We start from the raw sequence: 18,962 nt of genomic DNA on the forward strand, positions 1-18,962 counted from the left end.
GAGTTACAGAATTTCCCTTCCATGTTCAGCAAGGACCCGATACTTGTTACCCCATCCATGGCAGCCCATTGCCTCTCTGATTATATCTTTATAAATAACAAAGATTTAAACATGATTTTGATGCCACGATCCAGCAAATCTGGATCATTGTCTTTCTATTGTATTATGAAATGTTACCAGATGAAGTGCAACAGGCTCTTCACTTGTCGTCCAAATACTGCATAAGATGCAATGTGAAATAGAACAATAGAAGAAAAGTATCTGTGCCTACAAGGTGGGTCTTCCTTACCTATTAGCTTTGACCTTGAGATGGGAAAGTGGATCATGTTTTCAGCAATGTGAAATCTACATGGGAAGTTGAGATTCAATGCTAACCCAATGGTGTCAATAACATTGGCCTATTTACTCTTTTAACTATAAATGTGATTGATTCTTAATGTGCAACTGTAAAAATATTCATTTAAATGCCAATGTGTATGTTAGGCTTGTATACAAGTAGGTGATCATATTGTTCTGTTTTATTTAATCAAGTTTCTTATTAGCAATAATATTACAAAGTGAAAATTAATCCACTGCAGTCTGTTTGACAGATTAATGCACTTAGCTCCTGTATCTCCAAATAAACATGTTGCTCTGAAAATTATTCTGTTATAATTTCCAAAATATATCATGAAATTAAGCATGACTCACTTTGTTTATTGTTGCAGTTACTATTGCTAAATAACATTTAAGAGCTCTCTAATAGACTATTTTTCCCCTATCATTCCTATTTTTGAAGGCATTAACTCTTCCCTAGTGAACAGTTTAATGGACACCTGATAGCCTCTGATACTTCACCATTCTTGAAGTGTGAGCCAACATTGTGAACTTCGCCAGATTTTACTAGCACACATTAGTAACAAAGCCCAATCCTGTACTCATCAACGATCCGCACATTCCAATAGGAGTAGTAATTATCTTTTGGCTTTCTAGTCTATTTGTGGTTGACTTGGATGAGATCAGGCAATACACTTCAAATGACCCAGCAGGAGTCTAGACAATAAGTTCTTCATTTTCTCCAGTAAATACTTTAATTTAAAAAAATCTTGTCAGAAATAGATTTTAAAAGAATTCTTTACATACCTTGAATGGATATGATCTGAAAGGGTGTTGGAAATAGATTCAATCATGGCTTTCGGAGAGGAACTAGCTAAAATGGAAAATAGAGTTATGGGGATCGTGTGGGGATATAGATTGCTCTTATAAAAAGTCAACATGGTCTTGGTGGACAGAATGGCATTCATTGTTGGAATAATTCTATGTTTCTTTTCTGTGATTATTTTTTTTAAACGTTCAAAGTATTTTTTTACCAGTAAGCAAGATTTTCTAAAATCTCATGTTTTGGTTCTGTATTCCATTGAAACAGATGAGGAAAAAATTTGCAGTTTTTTTCCCTGTCTATTCTCCAGTACAGCAACAATTTACATATGCTTTTTGCTGCCTATATGATGAGCAGCATTTAGATTTCTCTAAGGATTTTCCATTCAATCCACCATTTGCCAATTTTCTCCCTTCATCTTCTTGCTTTTTTAGTCATTCATTGTCCTTATCCCCACTATCTTTGCAACACAATTGCTTTAATCTTTGTATTACATCTACACACTGTCCTGCATTAGATCATTCTAATTAAAGGCGAAAGCTCAGGAGACTGGGTTGAATCACTCTGTCATTAGGGGGGCATTAAATAAACAAACAGTAGTGATAGCTCATTTTTATATATGTATGTATGTGGCAACTTTTGATTTGGGGGAGAAAAACAGGAGAGATGCTGCAGGCAAATGGCATGGGCAACTATATTCTATGACATATCAGCAAAAGAAATTTCACTATTACCATATCACAGTAGATTTTTGTGTCAATGGGTAACTCTATTTCTGTTCCGTGGGAAGACTGTAAACCAAACTGAAGATATTCCAGGAAATTTTGTGAGAGATGCACACAATAATATTCAATTCATTGTGAAATTGAAGGTTACTGTTTTATTCATGAAAATATTTATGATAGGTATTTTGAGGGAGAGAAATGCTTCATAATGAAAGGAAAGCATTGTCTGTCATCCAGCATGGGGTAGGCACACAAGATTTGGAGCTACATGGGACAGGTATGGGTGCCAAAACAAGAATCTGGAGTCTCGCGAGTCAGTGATCAAGAAATTAGGAGATGGGAGACATGAGCTCTGAGAAAACAGGTTGGGGATAAACAAGACAGAGTTTCCAGGCTGGAGTAATTAGGAAAATTGGGAAAGATCAGGAATTAGGAGGCTAGTTTGAGAGGAAAGGGTGAATTTCTGCTTTTCAGGTAGAGAAAACCAATAAACCGCTCACCTTGGGTGTTTTAAAGTGAGGCTAATTGAAATATGCAATAGTAGGTGGCCATTCATGGATTAAAAAGTCACATAGGATTGCCATTGCATCAGGTTGAGAGCAAAACACAGCTATACCTCATTTTATCAACCAGTTATGATAATTGATGGAATAACATTTTCCAATATATGTAGAATAATTTTGATAAATTTCCACATATTTATTTTGCATCGAGTGTAAAGACAGAGTCCTTTGTAACTTCACTGAACACTCTATGTAAATGGCAATTGTGCTGTTTTACCACTAAAATTGTGGGGACTGTGGAAATATATTGTAGAGATCTTTTTAAAATTCTAAATGATTAAATAATGTAATTAAGTGAATAAGAATGCAAAATATTTGTTAAGTTTTATTGTCCCATATTTACATTTTCACCCATTTTTCATGTGCAGGTATTTTGTACAATGCCTGAAAAAATATTGAGATCTTTAAGAGGATAGAAAGCACATATTGGAATGGGAAAACATGTTTCCATATCTGGAATTCTCTAAGGAGTGTTTGTTTCATAAGCCAGCCAATGATTAAGTGCTGTCTTGTATGAGGAGAGGAATCATCAAATGGCAAAACAACACCTGGCTGCTTTCAGCCACTTTGGAAGCCAGTTCACAAGAAAAGCATAATAGCAGAGGGGGAGTGATAGATCCTAAAACGTGTAAATTAGCTCTTTAGGTGAGTGGAAACAAAAGCATGCAAACAGAATTGAAGCAATATTTGCAAATAGTTCTTAACAACCTCTGGTGTGAATACATCTACTGGCTCCTTTTCATAATTAGTGAAGTTTTTATAAGTATTGAAAATGCATCTGCCTCCTTGGTAATATTCTTTATTATGTCCATGTCCAAAGCCATGTTTAAATATGACTATGTACTTGAATTGATTTAAAAATTGTATTTTCTTTGTATTTTATGAACCATAGGGCAGAAGTCTGGCTTGCAACTAAATTTTGCTATCATTTGTACATCAGAAAAAACCACGCCTTGGTTGGTTCCGCATATAAACATGTATGTTAGCACTTTGAACATAGAACATAGAGCAGGACAGCACAGGAACAGGCCCTTCGGCCCATGATGTTGTGCCAAACTAATTTAACTAATGACACCTAATCTTTTCTGCCTGCACGTGGCCAATATCCCTCCATCCTTTGTATATTCATATGTCTATCTAAGAGCGTCTTAAATGCCTCTATTGGATCTGCCTCCTCCACCACCACCCCTGGCAGCACACATTCCAGGCACCCACCACTCATTGTGTAGTTTAAAAAAAAGTTTGCCCTGTATACCTCCTTTGAACTTTCCCCCTGTCTTTGGATGAGAATGTAGTGCCATGATTAGGAAGTTTCTGGATGACACCAAAATTGGTGGTGTGGTGGATAGTAAAGAAGGTTGTCTAAAGTTTCAACAGGATTTAGATCGACTGCAAAAGTGGGCCATCGAATTTAACAAATGTGAAATGATTCATTTTGGGAAGTTAAACCAGGGCAGGACTTGTACAGTAAATGACAGGGCCATTGGGAGTGTTGTAGAACAGTAGAGCTAGGCGTACAAGTACATAGTTCCTTAAGAGTGGCAATGCAGGTGGATAGGGTGGTGAAGAAGGTCTTTGGCTCCTTCGCCTGCCCTCTTCAGTCAGGGCATTGAGTACAAGTGTTGGGGCATAATGTTACATTGGTGATACCACACCTGGGATATTGTGTGTAGTTCTGATAGTCATATGACTCAAAGGATGTGATTAGGCTCGAGGGGGTGCATAAAGGATTTACAAGGAATTTGGCAAGACTTGCAAGCCTGAGTTATGAGGAGAGAGTGGATAGGCTGGGACAATTTTCCTTGGAGTGAAGAAAGCTGAGGGGTGACCATATAAAGGTTAACAAAATCATAAATAAGGTAATGGTCACAGTCTTTTTCCCAGGGTAGTGGAGTCTAAAACTAGAAGACGTAGGTTTGTGAGAGGGGAAAGATTTAAAGGGGACCTGAGGGTCAAGTTTTCACATAGGAGGTGGTGGGTATATGGAATGAACTGCCAGAGGAAATAGTAGAGGTAAGTACAATTACAATGTTTAAAAGACATTTGGACAAGTTCATGGCTAGGAAAGTTTTAAAGGAAAATGGGCAAAAGACAAGTAAATGGGAGCAGCTCAGGAAGGAACCATGGTCGGCCTGGATGAGTTGGGCTGAAGGACCTGTTTTCGTGCTGTATAACTCTATGACTCTATAACAGTTTGGTGAGTAGTCAATCAATTCATAGTTAATAATGCATATAATGGATATATTCACGATAGATGTGATTGCTTGAGCAATTCACTCCATCCTTTTAGATAAAAATGGATTTCCCAAAAGAAAAAAAGCAGAATTTTGTTCTGTTTTTCTTTGGCTGCAGAAATCCCTTTTGACACAATCCACAGCAAAATTACACTATTTATGACGACTTAGTCATAGAGAGATACAGCATGGAAACAGGCCTTTTGTCCCATAGTGTACACTCCAACCATCAACCACCTTTTTACACTAATCCTACATTAATCCTGTTTATTTTTATTCTCCCCACATGCTTATCAACTTCCCCCAGATTCGACCACTTACCTGCACACTAGGAGCAATATACAACCAATAAACCTATCAACCCACCCGTCTTTGGAATGTGGGAGGAAACTGGAGTGCCTGGAGGAAACCACTGCAATCACAGGGAGAAGCCACAAACTCCTCACAGACAACACTGAGGTCAGGGTTGAACCTGGGTCTCTAGTGCTGAGAGGCAGCACCTTTACCAGCTGTGCCAGGTGCTGCCCAATATTATTTTGTTATTTATATTTGCCCTTTGCCAATCATTAATAATAATTTTATTACGTTTGAAACCATAAGTCATTGCACCAATTCAAAAAATGAAATATTGAAAAACCAATGGGGAAAACTGGTGAATCAAGAAGCATCTAGGGTTGTATTGACTGGGAAATCCAAGTTTTTGCTGAATAAGGTGAAATATACGGAATAGTGTAAGTTGCACAGTTGTTTATTGATGTTTAATACACTTTGAAGTGGCCTAGCAGACTAGTCGATTGTCAGGACAATTAGCAATGGACAACTGTGTGATTTGCTGAAGTCACTGACATCCTGAGACAAAAATAAATTGAACAATTAACAAAAGTGTCCTTTTTCTCCCTAACCAAACAAAGTCGTATGAATGCAGCTTGGAAATGCATGATTTTTTTTGGAATCTGATTTCATTAGTGATTGGTTGATTATGAAGTAGAAAATTAATTTCCCTGGCTTTCATTAAAAATATAATATCAACACCTTGTATTGAATGACCTCCAAAACCACTGGCCACGAAAAAAATATATACTGGTGGGCCCAACTTTTTCTTCCTAGACTGCCATTTGGAATTGAGAATAACTTGTTTCCATTCCAGTTTTGTGGGTTCTGAGGTGCCTTTGAGGCCAACATGAGAACTGCTCATCCTTCCACAAATAGGCAAGTGGTGGCTGATAGGTTGGTTGGGTGGGTAGTTTGTGAGGTGGTGTGTTCCATCTGCTTCTGTTTTCTCCCAATGCAGGGGTTGAAGGTTCTCTATACCATCTCAAATGCTTCTTCTCCACACTGAGTGGTCAAGAGCCAGGGACTTCCAGGAGTCAGTGAGGATGTTGCATTTCTTCATGGAAGCTTAAAGCACTATCATTTAGCTAACCAATGTAATCAACATTTTGTTCTGTTCAATATCTCATGCACCGTGCCTAATTGTTTGGACAGCAGAAAGCAGAATAAACAAATTAAATATTGAATATCTAAAATAAAAATTTAAGATACTCCCAGCAGGTCAGTATGAATCTATGGAGTTGCTGTTTTAGGTGTTGACCCCTCATCCATATTGGAAGTGAATCTGAAAGCTGCTTCTGAATCTCTGGCCATGACGATACTGCAAATTCTCCTTCATTCAACTCGCTGGTGACCTACGTGGCCGAGAGCATTATGCTTTTAAATTTGACTGTATGATTGCAGATTGCTACATGACTTCTCATTAATAACTGCAACAGGCAAAACTTGAGTTTTGTTTTGGTAATTATTTGTTCCTGATGGTTAATTCAGTTTTCAGGGAGAAGAAATTGTGTAAGTAGCGCTAAACCAAGAAACGTGCCAATAATATGGTTGCACTCTTTCCAACACCTACTGTTCGTGTCTGTTTCTTTTATTTGTTTGATGTAAGGGCATTGGACCGTCATTTTTTTTTAAATTGTAGCAATGATTTTTTTTATCATCCTAGTGCTAATAATACATTTCTGCATAACTTTATGGATATAACACTAAAATCACAAGCTGTGGCTTCAGAGCAGAGCATAAAATCTGATTTTAAAAAAAATTAATGGGAAACTGACACTGATGTGTATTGTTCTATACTTTGCCACCTACCACTAGTAAATTCTGTTTGATTAGTGCAAAAGTGGCCACTATGAAATTGTAATGGATGCTGCAAGACTAATGCATATATTTCATGATGATATTCCTGGCACCAAAATATATATCTGTATTGATTGAATGGAAAATGTTCCTTTTAATCTATTCATTTTATCCATGGCAGCCCAAATATGGAGGCTTGGGTATAGTCAGTGACATCTAAGAATATAGCAGTAGCAAAGAATGCTGCTTTGGTTCTCAACTCTACTTGTGAGCTGATATAACAAGAGGTCCACTTAGAAGGTAACATGAGAAATTACTGTAAACTTTCTTCATTGTTGGGAGTGTGATAGCTTAATAGATGATTGCGATAGTTACCTTAGTGATGGGTGGTAATCAGCTTGTACCTGATAATTGTACAAATAGCATTCTATTTACTTAATATCTAAATTTTAAAATAGCCAGATATGTCAGTTGATCAATAAGACCAATGCAAGTTTCTGAATTTTAATTAACACCTCTATTTCCTGAAATGGTTCCCATTCATTTTGAAATTTTCAGAATGTGTTATCAGTGGCCATATTGCACGTGTTGCTGTCATTGTCTTAATTTAGAATAAAAGATTTAAAACAACAAATCTGAGAACATAGACAGATTTCCTTTTAACCGAACACCAATTTGTATTAAAATGCTCTACTTTCATCAATTCAAGATGAGTCTGTATCCAACATACATTTAACCACAGTACATAGTGAATCTTATTTTTAGTTTCTTACAAGCCAACTATCAGCTTTTCACAATGACCTCAATGCCTTGGGGGTTCTGTAAGTGAGGACCTGGCCCCACTTTCCTCTTATTCAGCTTTAATCCATATACATCTGCTAATGGACCAGATGAGAGTTGTTGTATCTTAAAAACACTAAAGCAGTGTTGGTGATTTTGGTCTCTGTGTAGAGACAAAGTCCAATGATGTGGTTAGTGCATAACAGTGGTGAGAGAATGTGGGAAAGAGAGAGAGAAAAGCATCTGAGTGACCCATTGTGTGTGAGACAGAAGATGGCAGGACAAGGGTAAAAGGTGCAAGATAATGTATTACTAAAGCAATAAGTGTGGCTAAAAATGCAAAGAAGTGACAGGCAAAAAGATTGAGTAAGACCGCGGAAAAGATCACTAATGGAATAACCACAGGAAAGTAAATAGGAGATTGGGAAATAGACAAGCAGATAAGAAAAGACAATCCCAAAGCTGAGACAACATAACCTATACATTAGAGACTGCAACTTACCTGGAGCAAGCCAGAGAACATCATTCTTACTCTTCCATTTTGCCACAAATTAAAACAGCAGCATGTCATGGCTGATTTACTGTAGATTCCTTCTCTGTATGTAGGTGTGGTCTTCTAATAAACATGTATATCTTGCAATCATGTGTATATGTTTTCTTGATGTAAGTTGATATAGCTACTGTGGATATGGGTGTCTATGTTAACAGGAATGTTTTCCAAACAATCAATTTTGATGTGTATTTTGATGTCAGGGATATAATCATTATGTGCATGCATTATTTTCAGCATTTACATAATGACTGATATCCATGGAACTCCCACCCATTTGTCAACACTGTGACATCACCTTTCAGGAAGTTTGTGTTGATGTCAGTTAATGTACACCAGTGACCACTGAAGTGAGAGTACAAATAACTACTGTATTCATGAAGGTAAGGAGATAGAAGGCAAAGATTCAGCATTGGCCATTATCTTACTATGCTCAATTGTAGTGTAAGGTCTCCAACTATTTTCATGTATATTGGTTATGAATAATATTTCCCCTCATGATCTTATTTGTAAAATAGTCTTATTCCTGTTTTGATGCATGCCTTTCTCTTATGCCCATCCCTAGGGAGTAGAAATACTAAATAGAAAGAGCCCAATATCATAAACATTTAACTATAAACCTTATGATGCAAAAATTCCAGTAATGAGCTGTATACTAAAGCAGGCACTTGTACTGAAGCGAAAACCACAGATCCACGTAGAAGTGGTAAGTTCCGTCCATCCTTGTTTACATTTTTCCTAGTCTTCTTTTTGCCTAGTTCAATGGTTGTCAAAGATCACAACCTAGAGAAGAAAGAAGGTCTTTCCCAATTTCCAGGTAGAACTGAAGAGCCTAGGCATGGGAAAATCAATTCCTACTTGGTTTGCATCCTTGTCACGTTTCCAACTCATTATGTTAACAGATGTGATCCTTCAATTTTTGAACTGATATATTTTTTAAAATGTACAAATTAAGACATATAGTTTATGATGTGTTTTATTTTTCATATATGCAAAGCCAATTTATCCCCGATGACCAGCATTGATAAGACAAAGTTTTGAGAAAGATTGGTGGGTAAATTCATGTTAGCGTTCAGAGAGCCTCATACTACAGAAGTGCCCAATTTTACTAAAGTAGGACTTCTTGAACCCATATGCCTTTCTTTTCCATTCACATGGAAATATCCCATTGTTGTGGAAAATATTACTTCATCAACCACCCAAAAGATTAAAGAATCACTCGTGACTTGGCAATTTATAAGATTTTGATGTGTGCAAAATTGCTGCAGCATTTGTCATCAAAGCAGTTTCTGTGCCTACTACAATGCAATAACAATAAGAATTAACAGATTTTATTAGTCACATGTACATCAAAATACACAGTGAAATGTCTATTTGCATAGAATGTCTGGGGGCAGCCCACAAGTGTTGCCACATTTCCAGTGCCAACATAGCATGCCCACAATGTCCTAACCCATATTTCTTTGAAATGTGGGAGGAGACTGGAGCACCCGGAGGAAACCCACGCAGTCACGGGGAGAACGTACAAACTCCTTGTAGACAATGGTGGGAATTGAACCCAGAAATAGGAATGGGAAAAGAACAAGAAATAGGAATGGGAATAGGCCACATGGCTGCCCGGGCCTGCTCTGCTATTCAATAAAATCATAGCTGATCTGATCTTGGCCTCTGCTTCACTTTCCAACCGCTAACTCTCATGAAATATAAAAAATGTTTATCTCAGTCTTGAATATATTGGCTAATTCAGCCTCTACAACTATATGGAAAAGAGGATTCCAAAGACTTATGACCTTCTAAAAGAAGAAATTGTGCTTCATCTCTGAAACTATGCCAGTTGGTTCTTGATACTCTGGATGACAGGAATCATCCACTTATCATCCTCTTCAGAATCTTGTATGTTTCATCTCTTAGTTTTCTAAACTCCAATAAGCCGAATCTTTTCAACCTTTCCTCATAACACAGTCATAGCTTGCAATGTACAGCACCTTCAATGCATGAAATGTCTCAAAGGATTTTTACATAATTTAAGTAAAAAAGAACAAGTTACTGTGTAATCCAGTTGGTTATCTCCTAGATAAAGAAGAAAAGTTGGTGTGAAGGTTATCATAATTGACCATGCTGAATGTTAATATATCAAATTACATGTGAGGAACTTTGAAATAGTTTCAAAATCAAACACAGTTGGATAAATGAAGGGGTGAGATGATGTTAAGTATAATATCAGGTGGAGAAAAATGAAGCAGTACACTCTTGTTCAGTGGAATCTACAGCAACCTATAGTCCTTATTTGTGAAGCTTTTGAAATAGTACACAAGAGTTTCTGTGTCCTGGAATTCATTGTTTTGGGAGTGGGTGGGGGATCAAATATAAGGAAATTGCTGCAAACTTCCAATTTCTGCATTTTAGTTCCAGCATTTTAGTTCCAACATTTTAAACAATGTGTGAGCAACATCCTCAGGAAAGTTGGTTGTCAGTTTTTGCATTTTCATAACTCAGAGTTACAATAACTTGGCTGTTGTACAGACAAAAGATAAGTCTCCTCGACATGTGGAAATACTACTGAGAAGACACAGGATGAATTCAAGTGGTTGCAAACATTTCCAACCTACTAGAACAAGAGTTACCCCCAAGTAGACAAGGTGGTCAGACTTTATCAGAGGCTATCAAAGCCACAAATAATCTGCTGGAAGAACTCTGCATCTGTGGGAGGAAAGGAATTGTTCATGTTTTGGGTTGAAACTGTGTAGAAGGACTGAGAATGGAGAGGCGAGATGGTCAGTATGAAGGGGAGTGGTGAGACAGGAATCTGAGGTGACTGGTCGACTGAGGAGGGGTGTAAAATGACATACAGGTTGCACCAGGTAGGGGAGGAGGGTGGGGGTGAAGTTGGGAGACAGTGGCAGGTGGATGCAGACAAAGATGGAGGCAGACAAAAAGAGAGAATTGAGAGGAAGATGGAGCAAGGTGGGGGGGGAGTATGAAGGTTGGAAGCTGCTGGAGGGAGATAAGCAGGAACACAAAAGACTATCAGTTCTGGACTCTAATAAGTAAAGGAGGTGATAATAGGAACCATTAAGAGAGAGATGAATGGCAGATTATCAAAACCACTACTGTGTTGACTTCTTTGCCCCTGCCATAGACATTTCTGGAATCTTTCAGTCCACGTGTGTAAAGTAGGAGGCTGATGTGGTTTGCCTAAGCAGATAAGCTATTGACTCTTTTTCTGTGATGATTCCAGTTCAACTGACTGGGTGTTCAGGTCCATTGGCTCTACCTGCCTTCTCACGACTGTACGGCAACTACATCATTATTGCTAGCACTCAAAACATCAGCCAGAGAGGATTTCTATCCATCAAAGTTGGTTGAAGTGCCACAAAAAACTTGCTTAAGCAGTTGTTAGCAAGATTGCAGAGAGTAAGATGCTCTTAGATTGTGGCAGTCCATCCTCTGACCTCTTTGCACCTTGAACATTGCTTATTGAGTTGCAGCTCTGCTTATAGCAACATATGGATAATTGGAACTCTGCCTGCAAAAATTGACAGATCTCAGTGTCTTTAAAAAAAAAATCTTAGTTTCCAGATCTATCGTTGCTCTCTATGGTTAGAGGTAAGAGCGTGGCTTCTGGAAAATTATTAGGATACAGGTCTCCCAAGAAGAGACTTTCTGTCCTTCCTCCTTCTGGTTCCTCTGATAACTTCCTTGTCTTTAGCCCTACTCCTCCTCCTCCTTGTTGTGCTGGAGACCCACATAGGATACAATTAAAACACGCGTTATGTGATTGGATTTCAAAACTACTAAATTTCTCTGTGTTAAACTGGAGTTTGATTGAATTGGAATGTTTCAGCTTGGTGTGGGTAGTGATATAGTTCCTCTTCCTGGAGCTTGCTATCAGATGATCAAAGTAGACTAGAGCATTACTTTAGTGGCAACAGTTATTGGGAATGGTTAGCAATAGCTCCTTTGTAAAGAAAGTCCTTTGTACTGATGCTGGAAGGCCCTGAGAAAACATTATTATAATGTGAGAATGCAGACTTCTGACATACTTTGGAACAGCAAGCAGCTGAGCAAGGTAGCCACAAGATCATTTGAAGTCACACAACCCAAAACCTTCCAACAAGTTTTTCTTTTGGCATTATTTACTAGGAAACTTAAAGGTCAGGTGGTTGTGTGTCCTAGACTCTTCTAGATAGGATGAACAAAATAAGTTTATGGATTGCTGCAGTGCATCCTTTGATTAGAACTGGCTGTGGAATAGATGTTGAAGATCTGCTGATCAAACAGACTATTCTGCCCAGGGGATTCTTCTGATGCATCCAGTTGATTGCTGAATATACCACTAGATTCCTGGCATTTCCAGATTTCTAAATGCTGCAACATGCCCTGACAGAAAATGAGGTGCTGTTTCAAAAGCCTGCATTTGGCATATTTGAAACAGTGTGGGAAACCAAAGATGAAGATGCATGTTACAACCCTTGGAACAGTTCTAAGGAACCAGCCAGTGCTGATGCAAATTCATCCATCTGTAATATTAACTTAGCTTTTCTCTCTCTACAGATACTGTCTGATCAGCTGGGTATTTCCAGCATTCTCTTTTGTTTCTGATTTTTAGCAATAGTAATATTCCGTGTATCACAGTCCAAATATGTTGCTTTGTTTCTTTCTATCTCTAACTGCTGGCACTGAAAGCACGTGCATTACTCAGACAAACTTGGTCTCCGCTATATCATAGAATTTCGCTCTCCAACCCTACCCCTACTTGATAATTAGAGCACACTTGTTTTTCACTTTTCCATTCTTTTGAAGAATGAATGACCTGAAACATTAACTTAGTTTCTTTCTCCATAGATGCTGCCTAACATACTGTAAATTTATTTTGGAATGTTATTTTGCTTTGAAAAGTACACAAGTTGTAATCCTAAAAGGAGATGGAGCAAAATTGATAACAAGGGTAAACTGCAAACTGACTTTATAAACAGAGACAAAGAACATAAAAGCAATGTGGTCATCCTGGGAATTGATAAGCCACAGGTTAGGCTCAGGGAATATTATAGATGATTCTGCATTCCCGGTAATGCGTAACAGCCTTAGAAATGGTCCAAAGTATGCTTATTGTAATGTTTCTAGTGAGGAGGGACAGGTTATGAAGGGAGGTTAGCAATGTTCTCCTTTGAGAAGAGATTCGGATTTTGATTGAAACCTTTCATCATCTTGAAAGTTTCAACAGAAAGTAACTAGTAACCCGCAGTAAATGTGTTGATAATCTAGATTAATTAGGTTAGAAGAGTTGAAAAGAACATGTTTTCAAAATCAAGTTAACAGGATCTGGACCACTCTTCCTGTAAAGGTGGTGGAAGTTAATAATAAAATAATTATGAAAATGAATTGCACATGCACTTGAGGATGAGAAACTTACAAGATGTCAGGAAATAAGTGGATGTGTGATACTCAGCAGCCTGTTGTTTAAAGAAACAACACAGTAACAATAGTCTGAATGGCTTCCTGTGTTGTAAGCTTCAGTGCTTCTATGATTCCATGTTGTGACTCTGATCACGTTCAGAAGATGGCTTCAGTACCCACTATTTTGAGTTCTTTTGCAGCTTACTATTTTTATGATGAAAATTATTCATGTCCAAGGGCTTTAATGATTGAGATTGGCTGCATTGTTGCTTAGCAGCCAGTACTTTATGTAAATAATATACCAGGTTTAGAGATTTTCTTTTTTGTTCAGAGGATTTGGGTGTCACTGGCAAGGTTAAATTTTATTCTTCCATCCCTAATTGTCCTTGAACTGCATGACTTGCTAGGCCATTTCAAAAGGGCAATTAAGATTAAATCACATATTGGATCACAAATTTCTTCAGGTAAAGGTACCAGATTAAAAAAATATGCTTAAATAATACATGTTAACCCTTGTGATTTTTTTTTAATTAACTGAATTAAAATTTATATGGTGTGATTTGAATTGTGACCTAGGGTAGTTAATCCAGTTTTTTGGATTAATACCCCAGTAATCTATCAACTATGCATGGTAATGTTTCTCCTGTTGACATTATTTTATATGAGTAAGACTTTGATGTATTTTTCCATTCATTCATGTTAAGTTAAATATTTGCAGGGGTATACTTTAAAATGATCTTTTTTGTTCTCTTTGTGGAAGTAATGTAATTGGGATAAGCAATTTTGAGTCATTTGAAATATTCAACTGTCCTTGGTAATAGATTGGAGTTTTTGTTTGAATTAGTGCTAAATTTGACCAAAATCAGTACTAAGTATTATCTTTCTTGACCATCTCAAGAGGCAAAGAGATGTTCAAAAATCAGCCTTCTCAAATGTATAAATTGTAGTGACCCAACTTTCAGCCATTAAAGGGATTATGAACAGGCACCTGCTATCAGCTCTAATCTTCCATGTACCATCTGGTGCTGCTTGTTGAAACATCATAACCAACTATTATAGTAAGAATTTTCCAAAATACTGATCTCTGGAGCACAAACACTAAAGTGTGTGTGTGTGTTCATCTGTGCTTTTCGGTTTAGTAGATACCACTCCTTTAGAAAAGGGGGAAAAGCAGGCAGTCCTAAATCACACCTATGCTATTTTTGGTGAATTAGCTGGGATTAAAAGTAAATTATCTAAAATGTTTATGTATTTCCCAGCACAACATGGTGCAACTGAGGTCAAGAACAGTGAAGTAATGCAGAATCTTACATGAAGTCATTAGTTGCTTCCTGACTAAGTGTGTTGTTCTTTTATCATTTAGATTATTAATAAACCAGTACCTTACCAAGTAGAAATAAAATTTCATCCCAAATCAGGAAAATTGTTTTGATTCAAACATTGTGCATTTTATTCTCATTGTGTTTACATTTGTAGGTAAGATTGTGATTGTATTTAACTTCAGGTAAATGATTTCTTGTACTTATATTTTGAGTATCTTTTTGCATAATGAAAGGGTTAAACATTGTTCATTCTCAGGATGTTAAAGGTTTTGATGTGTTAGATTACGATTTGGTTGTTTGTGGTTTAGTTGATTGCTGAAACACTGGCTCTATAAGATTTGTTTCTCTTGACTTGATTTTATGGTCACATTAAGAAATAACTTCATGGTTTTGAGCTAAATAATGGGACTGTGACGGTAAAGAAATGAAAACAGTTGGAATATGTTGTTTTAAAGTTAATACGTCCTTTCAGAGAATTTTCTTCAAAAAATAGCACATCATGCCATAATTATCGATGACAGTTTTTATGACACATACGATAACAATCTCTTAACAAGTTATGGAGAAGAGCAAGATCGGAAAATTGTTACAACCAAATAAATGCTAATATGTGTTTTCCACAGAACGATACTCTTTGTTTCAGGCCTCGATCTCATACGTAAAAGGCAGAATTGTATACCGCGATTCATGGCTGGATTAGTGTTATATTGGATTTATGAAATTAGTAAAATTGCTTAAAGGATAACAAAATAGCTTCGAGATTTAGATTCCAAAATCAGCTGTTAAATCATGCTGTTGATTCCAAAAAGGTAACTGATTTTATTCACCATATGAACTGTCAGGTCAAACAATTTCCAATGACCAGCGTAGCTGTGGAGCACAAAGACTCGACCGTCGAAACACCACATTTTTTTAAAAAGTCAATATTGTACAATATTGCGCCCCAGATGTCCCATAGTTCACTGTATTGTAGAATAATTTGTTACATCTCTGTGGCTCCGGCTGGAGGCACCGAAACTAACTGCGAGTATAAATTGCGGGTTTCTGTCTTGGCTTCGATGTCACGCAGCTTTTTAAACATCAAGAATTAAACCCATTCAATGCGGTTGGTATCTCTCGCGTAGAAAGCAGGCGTCAACAATCAGCCAGCGGGCAGCCTCTGCTAGTTCCTGGTAGAAGTTGGCTTTGTAAGGCTCTTTTTTTTTGACGAAACGGAGCATCACGGCTTCTATAAAGGCCTGCGGAACTGTGACAGGAGCCGAATGCTGTCCTCCCTGCACCCGGACTCTGCTCCGGGTTCATCGCCAGCTGCTCTCCTTCCACAGACGCACGATGAGGGCATTCTCCTCACTCCCAGCACCAATCCTTCCGAATCAATCACATTGACTGTCTGCAGTTCGAGGTTCAACCAATCCAAAACGTAGGCGTATACCACGCCTAACCCGTACGCTAGAGTGCGGGCACTTTAAGCAAACTGTACGGGAACAGAACATCGTCTCCCCTACCAATCTTCTCCTCGCTGACACGAACTATTCGAGAAATGTGTGGAGGGTGGAGACGGGGAGAATGTCAGAGGGAAGAGAGATTTAAATCTTGAGTGGAACAGGACGTGCTTTCGTATGAGCTGGTTGAAACGAAAGGAGGTGTTTTGAACATAAATGTAGAAGATTCCAATCAAGATGAGGAGATTAACAAAATTAGGGTGGAGAAGAATGGGAGGGTAGTTGAGGCAGTGTAGGGAAAACAAATCTCTGAACTGAGGAGCAGCAAAATGTTTGGTAATCTCCAATCAACATATTATTACCCATCACAATGACTAGGAAAGAGGACTGGTAATTATTATACCAGAGCCAGTCTACAAGTATTCAAACAGAGAATGAATTCCTAAGCTTATTAACCAATAGTTATAATGTACAGCAAAATTCAGTGCAGTACAAACGTTAGCGAGAGCACTTATTTCCATGTAAGCTTAATACTAAGATTTAAGGGGGGAAAAGTCAACCATTTATCTTAACGTATTAGATTTGGATTTGCTAATTCTGGTGGCAAGATTTGGCTGCCCAGCACCCATTGTTCTGGCAATATAGAGTAACACTTTTCCAGTCTGCTATGTAAAAATGCATGTGAATATTTGTGCATGAACAGTGCCAGACACCTTATTGGGAAGGGCACTAACCTGAGGATGTAGTTGTTTAGTGAAAATATGTGGAGTAGATAGATCATTGCATTGAGGCTGCCAGACTGGGCATCAGCATTGAAGCTAATGTCACGTGCTCAAGCAACAGAGGGGTAAAACATTCAGTGATGAGATCCAACTGCATTATCTAAAACTATCATCAGTTGGTGGTAGTTTAGTCACTCCATGATTTTTATAGTGTTGACTCAGTGTTTGGTGTTTCTAGAGTAGTTTTTTTTAGTTTGAGAAGTCTGCATTGAGCAATATTCCAGGAGCTCAAGGAGTTTGAGATGACTTAAGGCTTCTGCAATACGATTGCAGATCTGGACAACTGAGAAGACGTGGGAAGAGGAGGTGGTAGAGAATGAAGAGCTCTCAGCAGGTGACTATATTCCCCCACCAGGGCCTTTCAGGGGCCAATTCATCAAAAAAACAATCTGTTGTGGATATTGTTCAGTAAGTCTTCATTGAAAAATGGCTCGTGTTCCACTCACAACCACAACTACCAATCTGTGTGGAATACTTTACCAATAAATATTAAGGTCAGGTTGCCAATAAATTTCTGAAAAGCATTCTCCTTCCAAACTTGAGCTGTGGAGATATTTGAAATATAACCAAATGTTACATGAGGGGAGTCATGGGTGCTGTCTATCTCAAGCAAGCTAAATGAATCTCCCTCTTGCAAGAGGGTAGTGAGCTGAGTGAACATGCAACTTCACCTGGGTAACTCTCAACTACAGTGCACATCTCATCCATGAAGGCAACTTATGTACAATGTATTATGCAGCTGTCAACTGTAGTTTGAAAAAGAGCTCATTGATCTGCTCAGCAACTGTTGTCTCTGAAGGAGCCCTGCAATTTCACCAGTAGGTCCCAAATTTCATAATGGTCTGGTATATGCTATACAACTTTCCAATCATTAGATTTAACCTTAACCACCAGATACTGTATGTTTTCTGCTGTAGCTCCTTTAATCATAAGAAACAGAAGTTGGCCATTTGGTCCCTTGTGCCTGCTCCACCACTCAATACTGACTGATCTATTACATCAGCACCATACTCCTGCGTTAACCCAATATCCCTTCATTCACTTAACATCAATACATCTTTCAACCTCTCTCTTAAATCTGCTGCTGTTCAGTAAGCCCTCATTGAAAAGTGTCCTGTGCTCCATTCATAACCACAACCAGCCCTCTTGCATAGAGAATTTAGAAGGTTCACCACTCTCTAGGTGAAGAAAGTTATTCTTATCTCTGTCCTGAATGGCCAATCCTTTGTTTAGAGACTGAGAGTCCTAGTTTTGGACCCCATGACTGGTGGAAATATCATCCCTGCAGCTACCCTGACAAGTCCGATAATAATTTTGTACATTTCAATGAAACTGAGCAGGAAGAAACATGGAGAGCCCCTTTATAGCCAAATGATCCAGAACAACTCATCACATTTATGAATAAATAATACTAAGTTCCCATCTTCTCTCTCTTCCTTTTCTAGCCAGATCTGCACCTGCTTGACCACAATACCAGAATAAAAACCAACATAAAATCAACACTCCAAACTGAATTCAAATCACCCCAAAAGTCACATTTCCTTAGTGCCAGACTTGCACATGCCTCTGCCATTCTTGATCTCCTATACAACACAACCTCAGTGGCTGTAGCGCGGCTTGTGAAGGCTGCTGATGATACTTGCGGGATAATCTCTTAAGCAGTTCTTGGCTCTTGTTTTCACTAGTGAGAGAGTCAGGAACAAGGGAACATAGCTGCAAAATAAGGGCAAGTCATTTAAAACTGAGGTTAGTGAATCTCTGGAATTCTCTGTCTCAAGGGTGGTGGAGACCAGATCGTTAGATATATTTAAGGTGGAGATAGATAAAAAGTTATTTGAATTGAAACTATTTTGAACCATTACAATACAAGATGGATAGAAATAAAAAGCCAACTGTTCT

At 38.0% G+C, this 18,962-nt stretch overlaps 1 long non-coding RNA gene across 4 annotated transcripts in view; it reads left to right on the forward strand.

The window, feature by feature from the left end:
- The window catches only part of LOC127569124 (uncharacterized), a 73,988-nt gene that overhangs the window by 2,207 nt on the left and 52,819 nt on the right, over nucleotides 1-18,962 (forward strand). For 3 of the 4 annotated variants that reach the window (XR_007956159.1, XR_007956161.1, XR_007956160.1), the window contains exon 2: nucleotides 4,968-5,178. This is a non-coding gene — a long non-coding RNA (uncharacterized LOC127569124). Of the gene's footprint in view, nucleotides 1-4,967; nucleotides 5,179-5,951; nucleotides 8,197-18,962 lie in introns of those variants that run through there. The other variant, XR_007956158.1, reaches the window with a different exon arrangement.

The sequence above is a fragment of the Pristis pectinata genome, chromosome 4, assembly GCF_009764475.1.
Source record: "Pristis pectinata isolate sPriPec2 chromosome 4, sPriPec2.1.pri, whole genome shotgun sequence".
Taxonomy (NCBI): Eukaryota; Metazoa; Chordata; class Chondrichthyes; order Rhinopristiformes; family Pristidae; genus Pristis; species Pristis pectinata.